Here is a 17,328-nt window from a genome sequence, read left to right on the forward strand (position 1 = left end):
GTTAGTGCTTTTGTTGGAGGTGCCACTGGTGGCCAGGAATGCTTTTTACCAGCTTTGGCTGGTTGGCCATCTGCAGACTTATCTAGAGAAAGCAGATCTCACCTCAGTAGTGCACATACTGCCTCCATCCAGGGTGGATTACTGTAGTGTGCTTTATATGGGGTTGCCCTTAAAGATGGTTTGGAAGCTTCAGTTGGTGCAGAATGCAACAGAAATAATGGTTTTGGGAGCCAGGTGTTTGGATCACATCACACCAGTTGCATTGGCTGCCTGTATGTTTGAGCCCAATTTAAGGTGCTGGTATTAACCTTTAAAGCCCTCAATGGTTTAGGATCAGGCTTTCTGCAGGACAACATGCACTCATATGTATCTACCTGAGCCTTAAGCATCTGAGGCTTTGCTCTCTGGTCCACCAGTGAGAACTGTTAGGTTGGCAAGTGCCAGGGATAAGGCCTTTACGGTACTTGGAAATATATGAGAATTCTGCTTTGTGGGTGAAAACACAATGGATTTTTCCAGTTTGGTCCTGTGGATTTCATTCTGTCCCCCCCCCACACACACACACACACTGGTGTCAACTCAATCTTCGGCAAGTCAAGCTATACATGGATTCTGGTTTTGTTTTGTTTTGTTAACAGTGGCAATTTGTGCAATGGGGGGGTGTCTTGAAATTTGCACAAATGGTGTCATAATTCTTTTTTTATCAGCAAGCTTGCTCAAGTCTGCTATGTAGCCCCACAGAGGCATATTCCCCTCTTGTCAATATCTTTGTCGCTTTCATCCTCTCCACACACTAATTTAGCCCAGTAGAGCCATATTCTGTACTTGTCAAAAAACTTGCAATTCCCCCCACACCCTTTGCTCCGGAAGTGCCGAAGTGGAGGATTAAATTGACAGGTTCTTTGACATGTATGGAACATGGCTGTGCCGGACTAAGTCAAGTACAGTGTGTGGAGAGGATGGAACTGACAAGGATATTGACAAGAGGGGAATATGCCTCTGCGGGGCTACATAGTGGACAGGCGGACTTGTGATCACGTGCACTTGCGCAAGATCGTCAATTTAAAAAAATAGCGCCATTTTTGCGCATTTCAAGATCCCCCCTATTTTTTGTGCAAGTCATAATTTGTGTAAATGGTGGTACCCAGGGGGAAAAATGCACAAAATATTTCTAGAATCGGGAAAAAAATCTGCTACAGTCTGCCAGCTCTTGCCGGAATGGAAATGCTGTGGAATCCCATCAGTCTGAAATGGAACAGAATTCCCAACATTGCACATCTCCAACTATGGTGGCCCCATGTCTCTGGAATACCCTTTCAATGAAAATATATTTGGCTCCCCCCCCCCCTTTGGCCTTTCAGAAAGACTTCAAAACTTTTTTTTAAAAAAACTACGAGTTGGCATTTAGATGATTTTATGGTGCTGTGTTTTAATTACAGTTTTATCTGCTGCTGCGTTTAATGTTTTCATTGTATCTGCAGCTGTTATTGCAATTTATTTTGGTTATTTTATTGTTTCATAATTTGGAATCTTATTGTTTTATTTATAAACAGCCTTGGGGGGATCATTTATCCCAAAATGTGGTTTCAAAATCAATTAAATAAAATCAATCAATTAATTAAATATGTATATTATATCAATGTGTTAAATTATATGATACATTGTTTGGATTATGCTTTTTGAATTGTATGTGGAGTACAATTGATTGTAAATAAATAATACAGTTTTTGTCAACAACTTTTGAGATTCATCTCCTTGATATTTGGGAGTGCACAGAATTCTGAGGTTTCAGCACTTCATTGTTAGGTCTTTGATGGTTTGAGAAAAGACAGGATCTAGCACTTCACACACCCAAAGTAGCCACTGCATATACTGTTGTTTTAAAGGGATTTAAATATCCATCTGGCAGCAGCAAAGAAAGATCTTGAAAATAATTGCTTACCTGATGAAGTGAGTAAAACCTTGTTTTTTGACATGATCGATATTTTCTCCCACCTCCATAATTAACTATAATGAAAAAGACAGGCACCCTGTGTGGAGTTCCCCCTCTCCTTCAGAGGTTGCATTGGTGGGTGGGTAGAAGTGCATCATAATGCTATCAGAAATTGGAGTATATTGAACAAATCAATGTGAGACACAGCTGCCCTTTCTGATGACAGCCCCATGTTCTTTCAAATGCGTAGCTCCATGTTGTGATCCATTGGTATAAATTTTAGGATAGAGAGGTTCTTAAAAATAGAATTTGAAAGAACATTTCATTTTATTACATCGCCCTTCTCATGTTTAACTGTATTTTCTCTCACTCCCCCCACCCCATTTGTGTACTTTAGCCAATACAAACAATATTCTGAGAAGTACGGATGGGATAGAATGGCGCTGTTGGCATAGCAATTCTAAGTAAGCCTGTCCAAGGTCCATAAATGACATAAAAGTCTGTGCTATTGTGGGCTCCATCACCATCCAAGCATTCCATATATGGCTGCCTGGCCTCAACTGGTATGACTGTTTTATAATTGTTTAGACACTAAACTTTAGATCAATCAGTGAAAAACACAGAATGGGGTGGGGGACTACTCAGAATATTTCCTTGTAACTGTGTTGTCTGTTGAAACGTGGCCATTCATTCAGGCACCACACAGCTGTTTGTTATGTAACAGATTTATTAAATAAGGTTCTATGCAGCTCTCTGGCAGGGCTTCTTCTCAGACCTGCAGCAGGTTTTCCTCTAGTCTAAAGGAGTCCGAAGGCTGGTCTGTACCATATTTGAGGGACAGGGCAGAGTTAATTCACAACATGGGACAATACTTAGGTCTGGGGTGCAAAAAGTACAGTCCCCAGGCTTCAGGTGCCCCTCCCCAAGCCCGGTTTGGTGGTCCTCCAGATCCCCAGCATTTGCTGTGACAAAAAGAAAAGAGGGGGGAAATGCTCTAAGAATGGGCTCCATGGTTCCTGCCATAGAAGCCTCATTCCTAGATCATCATAGAAAGCTGTATTCAAAGGCTTCTGCTTGCTTCCTTGGATGCTCTAGGAATGAGGTTTCTGTGGCAGGAACCATAGATCCTGTTTCTAGAGCATTTTTCTTTCTTTTGTAGGGGAGGAGGTGGAGGGAAAGGAAAGGTTAAAGTTGTGAGTGGGTGTATGTGTGAGTAGGTGACAGTGAATGAGTGAATAGGTGGAGATGTGAGTGGGGGTAATGTGTGTGTGTGGGGGGGGGGGCATAGAGGGACCCTGACAGATTTCCCCCTAAAGGAATACAGCAAAAGTTGCCCTCCTCCTGTCTTAAATGGATATTAGAATGTTACTATAATCTTACTATAATATATTAGAATATCTCATATAAATATTAGAATATATACAAGACAAGCACAGTGTAAGTAGTGTGTGTTGTATGTGAATGTGTGTGTGAGAGCATGCACATATATGTGCTTGCGTACATGTGCCACCCCCAACTGATGCAGCCTTTGATGCTGAAAAGATAGTGCACCTTTGTCTAGGCTGTAAGACTGCTTCTAACGAGACTTCTGTCCTGGCAACGTTACAGGTCACAAGGGTGATAAATGAAGTAAATAAAATTACATAGCACAGATACAAGGCCTTTAGAAGCCTTGTATGCCCTTCAGGCATTCCAGGAATGTACACAGAGACGCACCCATGTTGTGCATCTCTTGGGATAAAGTCCCACCAGTTTATAAACTTGTGGAGGATTTGAATGAAACATTCAGCCTATTGGCTGGGATGCTACACTGATGGGATATGATTGATGGCAGAGATTCCTCAGCATTCCAGGTATAGTGAAGAAGTCATTGTTAAAACCACTTAAAGAGTTTGTTTTATCAAGCAGTATACACATACTATAAATACAACTAATATAATGGTTATATTCTAATTAGTCCATTAAGTCTGCAATACCACATTAACTAGAAAAGCCTTCTTGGTCCAGTGGTGTTGGACTACAACTCCCAACATCCCCAGCCAGCACGGCTGGACTGGGCTGTAAAGATGTCTCAAAGGACCTTTAAAAAGTAGCAGGAAGTTTGCTTATGCTTGATTAAATACACAAGCCTGTAAAAGGAAGAGGATCGGGGGATTTTTTTTTTTAAACTTACATCATTACTGGTAGTCAAGGTCCTGATAAAGAACAGGATATTGCTTAAACAGCAATCCAAACTAGGACACTTTCACCCGCCCGCTTCCCGACAGATTCTCTATGCCTTTAGTTTCATGACAGACCAACGTTCAACCAGTGCAGCTGTTACTTCTTAAAGTGGTTTCCCTTCAAACTGGGGGCAATTTCTGCCTGATGGAATTGTTTACAATTGTCAAAGGCAGAGAGCACCTCTGGAAAGAGGGGAAAAATATAGGTGACAACTTTATTTTAAAGAAACAAAGAAAGAGGAAACATCTCAGGAAGCCAGATAGTGTTTTGCCATGGAAAGAGGACGAGGAGCTAGATTGGAAAAGGCTGAGGAGAGAAAAGTGATTTCCATGGACTCAGAAGTTTGGCTGGAAAAACCTGAGTGCTTCATCAAAATCAAATCAATATTTAAATCAGTATGCAATTCTTTCCCAACAGATTTGGACCCTCCAAAAACATCCATGTTCTCACATGTGGAATTCATTACCCAAAGAGGTAGTGATGACCTCTAGCTTAGATGGCTTCAGAAACAAAAGGATTAGACAAATGCATGGAGGAAAAATGTATGGCTACACGACAGCTAAATGTTAAATCCACATTTATGCTTCAGGTTGGTTGCCAGACAATGGGGTCAAACAACAAGGGATGGCGATCTCCATATTGATCTGCTTGTGGATTTCCCCATCTGGTTGGCCCCTGCTGGAAACAGTGTCAGCCTGCCCCAACTTGGTGTCCTCCAGATGTTTTGGACTTCGACTCCCATCTTCCCCAGCCAGCATGGCCAATGGTCAGGAATGCTGGGAGTTGTGACCCAAAACATCTGGACGGCACCAGGTTGGGGAAGGCTGGTTATTGTGGTAGGAAGATATTCTGGAATTATTCCGCCCCCGGCTCCTGATCCAAGCCCCCTGCTGTGTTCCACTGAAATGTGTAGCATTCATGTTTCTTCCCTTCTTTCTTCCCCCCTCCTCTCACATAATTTTTGGGGCTTCCTTCCCAGCAGCTGCTAGTTCAGTGCCTTCCACAACCATAATTTCCAGAAGGCAAGGTCTTTCACCCTATGTCCATCACCTACTGCAGGTCATGGAATTGTCCCAGGGGTATGGCCTGAGGGCAAATCATACAGCCGCCTTGCTGAAGCTAAGCATGGCTGGATCTGGCCAATGCCCAGATGGAAGACCAGCTTGTGGCCTTATATAGGCTGCCTTGAGTTTTCTAATGGAAGAATAGTGGGATACCAGTGTCATCAGTCTAGTTGGCTGAAATAGGTTTTGAGGGGGGCAGGGATGAGAGCTGCCTCTCTGCATACAATGAACTCTTCATATGACCCTTTGGATCCCAGCCCAAGAAAATTCTCCCTGTTCAGTAGAAGGGCTGATGCTGGTTAGCAGTTTGCCCCGTATGTGCTTTGATTAGGCAAGACATTTATTATAGCATTAGGTTTTTTACATATGCTGTAAACCCTTCCCGAGTCTTTTAGATAAAGAAGATAGTTTAGAATAGAAAAAAGGGGAGTAAGGGGAGATGTGATAGGGGTGTACAAAATTATGCATGGTGTGGAGAAGTGGATAGGGAGGCATTTTTCTTCCTCTCTCATGATACTAGAACCCAGGGTCATCCCATGAAGCTGATTGGTGGGGGATTCAGGAACAGATAAAAGGGAGTACTTCACACAGCGCATAATTAAACTGTGGAATTTGCTACCACAAGATGTAGTGATGGCCTCCAGTTTGGATGGCTTTAAAAGGGGATTGGAGATATTCATGGAGGAGAAGGCTATCAATGGCTACTAGTCCTGATGGCTATATATTGCATCCAGTATCAGAGGCAGTATTCCTACAGACACTAGTTGCTGGGGAGCATGGGCAGGAGGGTGCTGTTGCACTCATGTCCTGCTTGTGGGTTTCCCGTGGGCAGCTGGTTGGCCACTGTATGAACAGAATGCTGGAATAGATGGACCCTTGGTCTGATCCAGGCAGCACAGCTCATCTTATGTTCTTAGGGAAAGACAACTTTTCCTTTCTTTTTAAAAGGTTAGTAATAAAAAGGATATGATGCAAACCCCCACTTTTGTAAAGATCGCTTTAGAAAGTGAATGCTTGTCGGATCTAAAATACTTTATCCTCAAGCAGAAGCCTGCAGCCCAAGAATTAGCTGGTTAGTTCAATTCAATATGTGAACTCCTTCCTCTGCCCCCATACCTGCTTCTTCTTGTCCCCTTTTGTCACCCTCAGGGATGCCAAGTCAGGATGCTGTTGTGCATGAAGCAGCTGTATCTGGAAGGACAGGAGCTCCCTCTCAGGCGCTCGTCTCCCCCGCTGCCCTCGTGGTCCTGATGCAAGCTGAAACCCCTCATTACCCCCACCACGGTGATCCTGATACAGGTGGCTGTTTTTCCACTGCTGTTAGCAGCAGGGAAAGGGCAATCTGTTTCTTGTCCCCAGCTGATGGCTGATTTGCTGGGCAGTGGGAAAAGTGGACAGGGCAGCATATGGGCTGAAGGCCTTGAGTTGTCCATACGTGCCCTCTCCCTGTGCACTCTTGGCACTCTCCCTCTCATTTACATGTCTTTCCTATGAATAGTACACAGCTTCCCCTTTTTAGGCCTCCTCCTCTCCTGTAGACTTTTGATTCAGACCAAGTTTCGCTTTGGTTCATCTTTCCTTCAAAAGCAGGATGGCACCAACCATTTTTTCTTCAGGTTCCTGCTTTTAACCCCACCTTGTTCTGCCTCCTTTAGCCACTCTGTCTTTGGACCAGCATGGTTAATATTTCTCTCCCCGCTCTCCCCGCTCCAGCACAGTGCATGTCCTGTCTTAAACACTGACATTTCTTTAGAGGCACCTTTCTAATTACCCCCTCCCCCACCCTGCTTCGTTTCCCTGCTTCCTCTGTACTTTCCTCAAGACTCACTCTCCATCTCTCCTTCCTTCAGATTTCTCTTAGTCCATTGCCTCTTATGCACCCTTTTCTCAGGAATCCTGTCTCTGGAATCTCTGTTTCTTGCCTTTTCTCTGCAGGACCTCTTGGCAGTCCCAGGCTTGACCCCATATGAGGTCTTAACCCCAGCCAAAATGACAACATTTCTTCCCCTCACAGATACTGAACGAACCGCAGACTGCTTGGTGTCCAGAACAACTGAACATTCCAAGCACAATATAGTACAGATGGGTTAACATAAACACAGCCTTTTTATAAGAGATTGAGTAAACCCAAATGAGGAACAGGAATAAATAGTTATAGGCTTAGGTATTTCACATTCTTCTTTCAGAGCTTCTACTTCCTCTTTTTTAATCTCCTGCCTGTTCTGAGTTACATAATAAGCAAAGTAATCGCTTGGATAAAACTGAATCCCTGACATAATAATGCTGCAGTTGTTAACATTCTTACTAGGAAGTGCATCAGATTGAACTCAATGAGACAAATTGTTATGGATAAGGGCTGGGGGGACTTTTCCTACTGGAAGACCCCCTTCTTTACAAGGGTTGTTCCAAAAATAATTATGATAGGTTGCCACCAGTTAGTTAAACCTCCTGATACATGTTGGTCTGTTCAGCTGCTTAAGGAGCTTCTAAGCTCTTCTGCCAAGGACCCCTCCCTTCAGCTAGTGGAGGCTGGTGGCTCTGATGTCAGTGGGGCATTGGGTTTCCAGATGTCAGTCAGAACCAGTCAGAACTCTAAAGGAGCTAACCAAGGTGCTCACCACCCCACTCTGACATTGGAGCCACCAGCCTCCATTGCCCTCAGCTCCCCTCTAAGAATAAAAATGATAAGGAGGCACTTTGAATTTACTTTACCAAAGCCCAGAAAACACAGGGTTTCATCATACAAGGCTAAAAAGCTCACAGTTTACTGGGGCTTCTGCTTTCAGAATCTTTGTGGGAGTAGATCGGTTCCTTTCCATGTGGTTTCTCAAAAAAACTAAGGGCACACACCTATGCATGTTTAGACAGAGAAAAGGCCTGCAATTCCCAGCATTTCCCAGCCAGCCATGCTGGCTGGGGAATGCTGGAGTTGTAGGCCTTTTCTCTGTCTAAACACACATAGGATTGCACCCTAAACTTCTCAAGAAGTTCTATGTTTTTCATTACAAAGCCACTAGGTGGCACTGTTGTATTATTTGCAATAAAGCAACTTTAAACAGTATACTGCAATTTACTGCATCTCCATAACGGGAGGAGGGAAAATGCCGGACTTCCAGTGTCATAAAAAACAACACAATAGAGCTCACAAAGAGCGGGGGGTGCTGTGGAGGAGCACGGCGTCATGTACAGGACCCGCAAACATCTGTGAGTAACCACTCTCAACAGCAGGATAAAAGCCCCGTGTGAAGGAGCCCACAGAATTGAACAAACCCTTGTGAAATATACTAAGGACACTTGGGGTAGCTTAGCAACAGTGCAGTCTTGCATGCGGCTAAGGTTTTAGTGTGAATTTCCCTTTTAAAACAATTCAGCCAAAATGTCAAAGTATGAAAAAAAGTTTCTGTGGGGAGAAAGGGAAGGCAACAGTCACATAGAAAATTCTGAATAAAAATTAAAGGAGTGAATATAATTTTGCAAATCACTTGGAACCGTCATTCAGAGGCTTCGGAGCATGAACACAAGAAGAACCATGCTGGATCAGACCAAGGGCCTATCTGGTCCCACAGTGGTGGACCAGATGCCATGGGAAGCCCACAAGCAGGGCATTAGTGCAGTAGTGTCAGGGTGGACACTGAGCCCATAGAATCCCAGAGTAGTTCTGATTCTGAGGAAGAGCAGTCGCTCCTGGGAGAGGAGCGCACTCCTCTTTCCCAGGACCAACAGCTGACGGAGATTCCTTCCACCAGCATTCCTAGTTTAGTTAGCAGTCCAGGGAGTGACCAGGCACAGATAGCAGACTTGGTGGATGCACGACACAGACGCAGAGAGCGGCGCCAGATGGAGGGCGCGGAAAGGAGGCGTAATGCCAGGTTGGTGCACAAACAACGGCTGCGCCCAGAGGCTCCAAGGGAAAAGGGGAGGGACTCTCCCTAGTCTTTAAGTTCAGAGGTCTGCCAGTAATTCCCTTTCCAACGGGGACCAACTGTTCCAACGTAGGGCATAGGTACTGTGCTGCTCAGATCTAGTTGCAATCAGTATAGTTAAATTGTAAAAGAAGAATAAAGCTTTGAAAGGAATTCCTTTGTCTGTGTCTGGACTTGGCTACGGATTAGACTGAGAGAGGCCTCCAAGGAGCCCTTGACAAGTAGCACCCCCCTGCTTGTGTTCCCCAATAACTGGCATTGAGAGGTGTACTACTTCTGAAACTGGCAAAACAACAACAACATAGCTATCATGACTAGCAGCCATTGATAGCTTCATCCCCGCGAATTTGTGCAACCCCCTTTTCAAGCTATCCAAATTGGTGGTCTTGTGGTAGTGAGTTCCATAGTTTAACAATGTGCTGTATGAAAAATACTTCCTTTTATCTGTCCTGAATCTCCCACCATTCAGTTTCATTGGATGATCCCAGGTTTTAGTACCATGAGAGAGGGAGAGGTCCCTATCTACTTTTTCCACACCATGTACAATTGTAGACACATCTATCGTGTTTCCCTTACTCACCAATTTTCTAAGCTAAAAAGGCCCAAAGGTTATACCCTTTCCTCATAGAGGAGTTATTCCAGCCTCTCGATCATTTTGATTGCCTTTTCCTGCATCTTTCCCAGCTCCGCAATATTCTGGTGACCAGTACATTGCATTCCAAGTGAGATCACTCCATAGATTTGCATAAGGATGCTGGCAGTTCTATTTTCGATTCCTTTCCTAATTATTCCCATCATGACATTTGTCTTTTTCTCAGCTGCCACCACACACCGGCTCAACCTTTTCATTGTGCTATCCACTATGACTCCAAGCTTCCTTTCCTGATCAGTCACTGCCACCTCAGACCCCATCAGTGTATAAGTGAAGGTAGGAATTTTTGCCCCAATGTGACCACTTTACACTTGCTTGCACTGAACCTACACTTGCAATTTAATGCCCATTTCCCCAGTTTGGAGAGATCCTTTTGGAGTTCGTTGCTGTCCATTTTTGTTCTAACCACCTACATAATTTGGTCATCAGCAAACCTGGCCACCTCATTGCACACCTGCAACTCCAGATAATTTATGAACACGTTAAAAAGCACCAGTCCAGTCCCAATACACATCCTTGGGGGACCCCATACTTTACATTCTTCCATTGCAAGAACCGTCCATATATTATTCCTCTCTGCTTTCTGTTCTTTAACCTGTTACTGATCCATAAGAGGACTGATCTCCTCGTATCCTATGATGGCTACATTTGTTCAGGAGTCTTTGGTGAGGAACTCCGGGTGCCTTTCCCGACTTGCGGTATACAATCCAGTAGAGACGAACTGCTGTTTTGTCCAGTCGTGAGTTAAGGTCCATTTCTCATGTCAGTGGTCTCGCCAGCCAGCCAGAAATTCTACCCATTTTTAACAACTCTGCACTTGCATTATAAAAGAGCTAGCCAGTTCTGGCCAGTTGTCTTTTGTGCATCCTTCACAATACCCCAGACACCTAGCATCATTCTGGGACATTGTAAAGGGGAAATGATGTCTGCCTCACACAAAAAGTGTAGAATATTTGGAGAAAAAAATTCAAAGTGGTCTTCTTTCTCTAGGGAGAGCAAAGAGAAAATGAAAAATCTCATAAAAGTTCTAAAAAAAAGTCTTCTGAGAAATTTTGGCTCAGCTCTGCTAAAAGGCTCTAGTGTGGAAACAATCTAGGTTTCATTGGATAACCAGCTCCTCAGCTCTCCCTTGGGGATATTTGGTCTGTTTTTGTTGAAGTTTATGTATAATTTTTAGAAAGCCGTATTTTCTCATACACACACACACACTTCATATGCACGCATCGAAAATAATATATTCAATTTTATGTAGCCACATTTTTTTCTTTTCCTCTTTTTTGTTTTGTTTTTTCCAATTTCTCACACACACACACACACACACAAAGTATTAGAAAAACCTTCTCCCTTGGGCATACGTCTCTCACAAGGGTTGATAAGAATCAGTACAAAAAGGGGGTGGCACCCCCACCCATTCGAGTTAAAAAAAAAAATGATTGTGGTTATCAACTCGTTAATAGTCAGCAATATTGCCATGACCTTTGGTTCAACAATAAAATGCATTGAGTCATAAGGAAGAAATATATTATTATTGTTTAACCATAACCGGTGTAAGCATTGTGAAATACACAAGTACTTCCTGGAGCAATTCTGTCACTTGACAAATATGCTTCTGAGTAAGTCTAAATTTCCTCAGTTTGTAAATACTAGTCAGGAGAACTGTAAGAACACTTCCTTTTTACTCACTTTTTCCTTTTCTTTTTTCTTAACTCCTCCCTTGCTCCTTGCCTTAACTTTCCCATTTGCTGCCTTGAGAATCAAGATACAGTCATGATGACTGCTGGCTTGAATGGTTTGAATAAACACAGTGACTCGGTTCGAGTGTAACGGTGGAAAATTGTGAATTAATTATTTTGGGGAGCAATCCTATCTATGTTTAGACAGAAGAAAGGCCTACAACTCCCAGCATTCCCCAACCAGCATAGTTCCATGGTAGTGTGCTGGCTGGGGAATGCTGGGAATTGTAGGACCTTTTTCTGCCTAAACAGGCATAGGATTGCACCCTTAAAGTGCAATCCATAGCTGGTAGCTATGCCTAGTTACCTTTTACTCAAAGGTAAGCGCAGGAGACCTGAACCAGATTGTCACCCTAGGGTGTGATGCCCCCCCACTGCAGCCCCAAAATAGATCACAGCGCTGCCACCACCACGCCTGAAATTTACATTGCCAAAAAGTGATCAGATCACGAACAGATCACTTTTTGGTATTGCGTTGGATACAGATTTGGTCATACTTGGAATACACCAGGTGCCCCACCAAGGTGCCCCACTCCTTCCACTTTTTTATTATTTTTTAAAATAAAACATTAAGAAATTAAAACATAAAAATTCAGATTTTCTAACCAGTAGCTGGGATTCCTGCAAAGCAAAGTGATGGCCTCCAGCCACCACCATCTTCATTTCCCATGAATGCTTTGGGGCCAGATGTGGGGCTCAGATAAATTCTTAGGAAATGAAGATGATAGGCAGCTGCAGGCTGATGACACCAAGAAAAAGAAGGAGGGAAAGAAAAAGAGACTCCTGCCACTTCTGTCTGGTAAGATGGGGGTGGGGAAGATAGGGGGGCTAGGAAGGGCAGTGGTAAGCCAGATTGGGGGGTCAGGAAAGCCTGCCCCCCCAGCAATGAAGACTGCAAGGGGGCAGGGAGAACACCAGGAAGCCAGTAGGGCTGGGGGAACCATCTGGGGACAATCTTGGGGGCAACCTTGAAAACTGTGGGTTCAAAGGAGTTGTTTAGTGTATTGGAGCCATCTCTGCCATGTACTCAGCCTTTGGGGCAGCTGACTTGTCCTTGCAGCCATCTTGTGGTGGTGGCAAGTTTCTCAAATTGCCAGAAAATTCCACAGACCCACAGTCCTACCCCATAATACACCCATTGAAATAAGTGATTTCAGTGGTTCTACTGTACATTTGACTAAATCTAGATCCAACCCAATGTAAATAGCAGGCTCAGGGGGCTGATGTGGATTGGGACTGCATTGTGGGGTGTGGGGTAGGAGCAAAGTGTTAAAAAAACCCTACCCCGCCCCTACAGTAGGGCTCCAATCCAGATCAGGATCTGTATGCTCACCACTGAGTAAAAAAGGGGGAAAGATGTAGCTGTTAATTATAACTTTAAAGCTAGGGTGTTGAACCTCTTTCAGCCCAAGGGCCAAATTCCATTTCAGAGGTCTTGGGGACCACATTCCAGTGGTAGGCGGGGACAAAGGCAAAAGGGGCAGGGCCAAAATGCCAGCATATTTTAACCTAAAGCTCTTACTGCCAGAAATGAAGCCTTAGGAGAGGCATTTCAACCGCTCAAAGTGGGGAAGAAAATGCACAAAAACCAGGAAACCCCCCAAACAATTGTTGGTCAGGCGCAAAAGTGGATGGGGTATGGGAGTGGGTCATTATGGGGAACCCCAGGTGGGCTGGATTGCCTTCCCAGGTGGGTTGGATTTGCTTCCCGGGTGGGCTGGAGCTGCCTTTCAAGCCTGTGGTTGAGCACTCTGCTTTAAAGTAATGTGTACTAATATGCCAATTGAATGTGAATTGCTGGGGGTGAAAGTGCAAAAGAGAAGGGAAGGGCTGTTGCTTTAACACCCAGCTTGTGGGTTGCCTGACTGGTAGGGATGGGTGGATTCTAGGGATGTACGAAAGTCACTTACTTTTCCGACGGGGTAATTCACGGTGGGGGGAGGCGCTCTGCACCTCCCCCCAAAATCCTAACCCAGCCGGCTCCGCTCTGCGGAGATTCTGCGGAGCTGCCAGCCGGGGCCACCCGCAGCCAGACTTCTGGCCACTGGGCAGCCTGCAGCCAAAAAACCCCCAACCAGCATACGCAAATAGCGGCGGCTATGGTGGCCGCCATTTGCGTTCCCTTTTTTTCACTGTTTTAGCCTACGTAAATATTTACATAAGCTATTATGGCGGGAAAAAAAAGGGGAACACAAATAGCATAGTGGGCGCCATTTGCGTTCCTTTTCCCCCCGCCGTTTTAGCCTACGTAAATATTTACGTAAGCTACTATGGCAAAAAAAAAAAGGAACGCAAATAGCGCCCACTATGCTATTTGTGTTCCCCTTTTTTTCGCCATAATAGTTTACGTAAATATTTACGTAGGCTAAAACAGCGGAAAAAAGGGAACGTAAATGGCGGCCGCCATAGCCGCCGCCATTTGTGTACGCTGTTGTTTTTTTTTAGCTTGCTGTGATAGGCTACGTAAATACTTACGTAGCCTATCACGGTCTCCACAGGGACGCAAATGGCATCCCTGCGTTATCCCTGATAGGCTACATAACTATTTACGTAGCCTATCCCAGCTATGATGAGGAAGTGAATGGCGGCCGCATCACGGCCGCCATTGGCAAGTCAGCGCAGACAGCAGCAGGTAAGTGCTCCGTTTTGCACGCCTTTTGTGGGGGGCGGGGGCTTTGTTCCGCCATGGATTTTGGGGGGCCGAATGCACTGGCATCCAGCCTCACCGAGATCCATGGTGGAATTCTCTGACATCCCTAGTGGATTCCCTACCTACTGGTCCGAGGGGAATCCACCCGTGGGGGGGAGGCGATCTGTTCCTCTCCCTGGAATCCCCTTTGGCCGGCTCCGCTCTGTGGCAATTCCGCAGAGCCGCTGGCTGGCTCCGAAGCTCCAGCGATACAGTTTCCATGCCATATCGCTGGCTGAAGGGGACTGATTGCAGATACAAATGGCATCCAGGATGCCATTTGAGGCCGTAAAGGTCTTAGTCTGAGGTAAATGCAGCCATAAATGGCTGCATTTAGCTTAAACTAAGACCTTTACAGCCGCAAATGGCATCCTGGACGCCATTTGCATCCTCAGTCAGTCCCCTTCAGCCACCGATATGGCATGGCAGCCATATCACTGGCAATCTGGAGCCAGAGATTGCCATTTGTGTCCCTGTTCTTTGCAGTAATAGGCTATGTAAATCTTTACGTAGCCTATCACGGCCAAAGGCAGGGACGCAAATGGCATCCACTATGCTGGACACCATTTGCGTCCCGTCCGCAGACAGGGAGACAGGCGGCAGCGGACAGGATGGACGGGACGGACGGCAGCGGACAGACGGCACCAGGTAGGGTCCGCCCGAGTGGGCTTCGCGGGGTGGCGGGGGTGAGCAGTCTGTTCCACCACGGACTCTGGCCTCACTGGGGTCTGTGGCGGAATTCTCCGCCATCCCTACATTGCACTGAGTGCCACATTTATGACTATCTGCCAGATGGACAGAAGTTGTGGGTGCATGCTTAGTGTAATGTTCTCTTGGTTATCATGGAACAGGTTCATTCCCTTGAAGCCAAGGTTGTTGACCTGAAGAAGCTGAGAGAGGCAGAGAGGTTGGAAGATGAGACCTTTGGGGACCTGATAGCAGTGTCTCAGTCCCTTGGTGACAGTTCCTCTGCTGTCATGGAGAATGGGGGTCTTGAAGAAGAAGGTTCTGAGGAAGATGGAAATAATCCCTTAGAAGGGACACATTCCATAGAAGAGAAGCAAATGGCCAAGTTTGCTGATGACAGCAAACTTAAGATTTAGATTAAGAAGGATGCAGACAAACTGGAGAGGGTTCAGAGGAGAGCAACAAAGATGATCAGGGGACTGGAAACAAAGCTCTATGAGGAGAGACTGAAAGAACTGGTCATGTTTAGCCTTGGAAAGAGAAGACTGAGGGGAGATAGGATAGCACTCTTCAAGTACTTGAAAGGTTGTCACAGAGAGGAAGGCCAGGATCTCTTCTCGATCATCCCAGAGTGCAGGACATGGAATAATGGGCTCAAGTTGCAGGAAGCCAGATTCTGGCTGAACATCAGGAAAAACTTCCTGACTGTTAGAGCAATATGACAATGGAACCAATGACCTAGGGAGGTGGTGGACTCTCCCACACTGGAGGCATTCAAGATGAGGCTGGACAGCCATAGGGATGCTCTGTCTTGGATTCCTGCATTGAGCAGGGGGTTGGACTCGATGGTCTTGTAGGCCCCTTCCAACCCTACTATTCTATGATTCTATGACACCAAATTATTTAGGGTGGTTAATACAAAAATGGGACTGTGAAGAGCTCCAAAAAGACCTATCCAAACTGGGAGAATGGGTAGCCAAATGGCAAATGCGGTTCAATGTAGGCAAGTGTGAGGTGATGCACATTGGGGCAAAAAAATCCCAACTGCACATATATCCTGATAGGATCTGAGCTAGTGGAGACTGACTAGGTAAAAGATCTTGGGGTTGAGGTGGACAGCTTGTTGAAAATGCTGACCCAGTGTGAAAGGCAAACTCCATGTTAGACAAAATTAGCAGAAGAATTAAAAATAAAACTGCTGGTATCATACTGCCCTTATACAAATCTATTTGGCTGCCACACTTGGAATACTGTGTCTGGAATTCTGGTCATTGCACCTCAAAAAGGAAATTGTAGAGTTGGAAAAACGAAAAAGTGCAGAAAAGGGCAACTAAAATGATGAAGGATCTGGAGCAACTCCCCTATGAGGAAAGTTTAAATCTGCATCCGTTCAGCTTAGAAAAAAGGCAAGTAACAGGAGACACGATAGAGGTGTAGTAAATTATGCATGGTGTGGAGAAAGTGGACATTTTTTCTTGCTCTCTCATAATATTAGAACTCAGGGTCATAATATTAGAACTGCAATGAAGCTGATTGGTGGGAAATTCCAGACAGATAAAAAGGAACTACTTTTTCCACACAGTGCGTAGCTAAAGTATGGAATTCACTACCACAAGATGTCGTACTGGCCACCGATTGGGATGGGTTTTAAGAGGGGGTTAGACAAATTCCTGGAGGAGAAGGCTATTGATCGCTACTAGTCCCGATCATAGAATCATAGAATCATAGAACTGTAGGGTTGGAAGGGGCTTACAAGGCCACTGAGTCCAACCCCCTGCTCAATGCAGGAATCCAAGTCAGAGCATCCCTGGCTATATGTTACCTCCAGTATCAGAGGCAGTATGCCTATGTACACCAGTTGCTGGAGAACATGGGTGGGAGGGTGCTGTTGCACTCATGTCCTGCTTGTGGGTTTCCCGTGGCAGCTGGCTGGCCACTGTGTGAACAGAATGCTGGACTACATGGGCCCTTGGTCTGATCCAGCATGGCTCTTCTTATGTTCTTAATCCAACGTGTCTAAATGCACAATGTCTTTTCCCCTGCTTACTCAAGTTTCAAGAATTCACACAACAAATAATTTATATAACTTACAGCGTCATTTCAACCAATAGGTGGAGAGATAGTATATCCGTAGCCCGTTAGCTGTCTGGAAATATTAATATATCCTTACACTGCCACCTGCTGGCGCCTTGAAGTTATTTTTTCATATTTCATGTTCCAATGGCGCTATCTCAGTTCTGTTCAGCTCAAGGCCAGTCATGGTGCTTCCAGAGAAGGCTTATATTGCACCATTGGTTTACCACATTCACAGAATTTTATGGGGGGAAGGCAGCTTGCCATAATTTCCCACTCATAACCTGTGTTTTCCCATCACTTATTTCATTTTTTTTACAGCAGAAAATCTGCTAAGGAAAAAGAAGAAAA

This window comes from Heloderma suspectum, chromosome 3 (assembly GCF_057233095.1).
Source record: "Heloderma suspectum isolate Gila_16-S chromosome 3, 16-S_ref, whole genome shotgun sequence".
In the NCBI taxonomy this organism is placed as follows: domain Eukaryota; kingdom Metazoa; phylum Chordata; class Lepidosauria; order Squamata; family Helodermatidae; genus Heloderma; species Heloderma suspectum.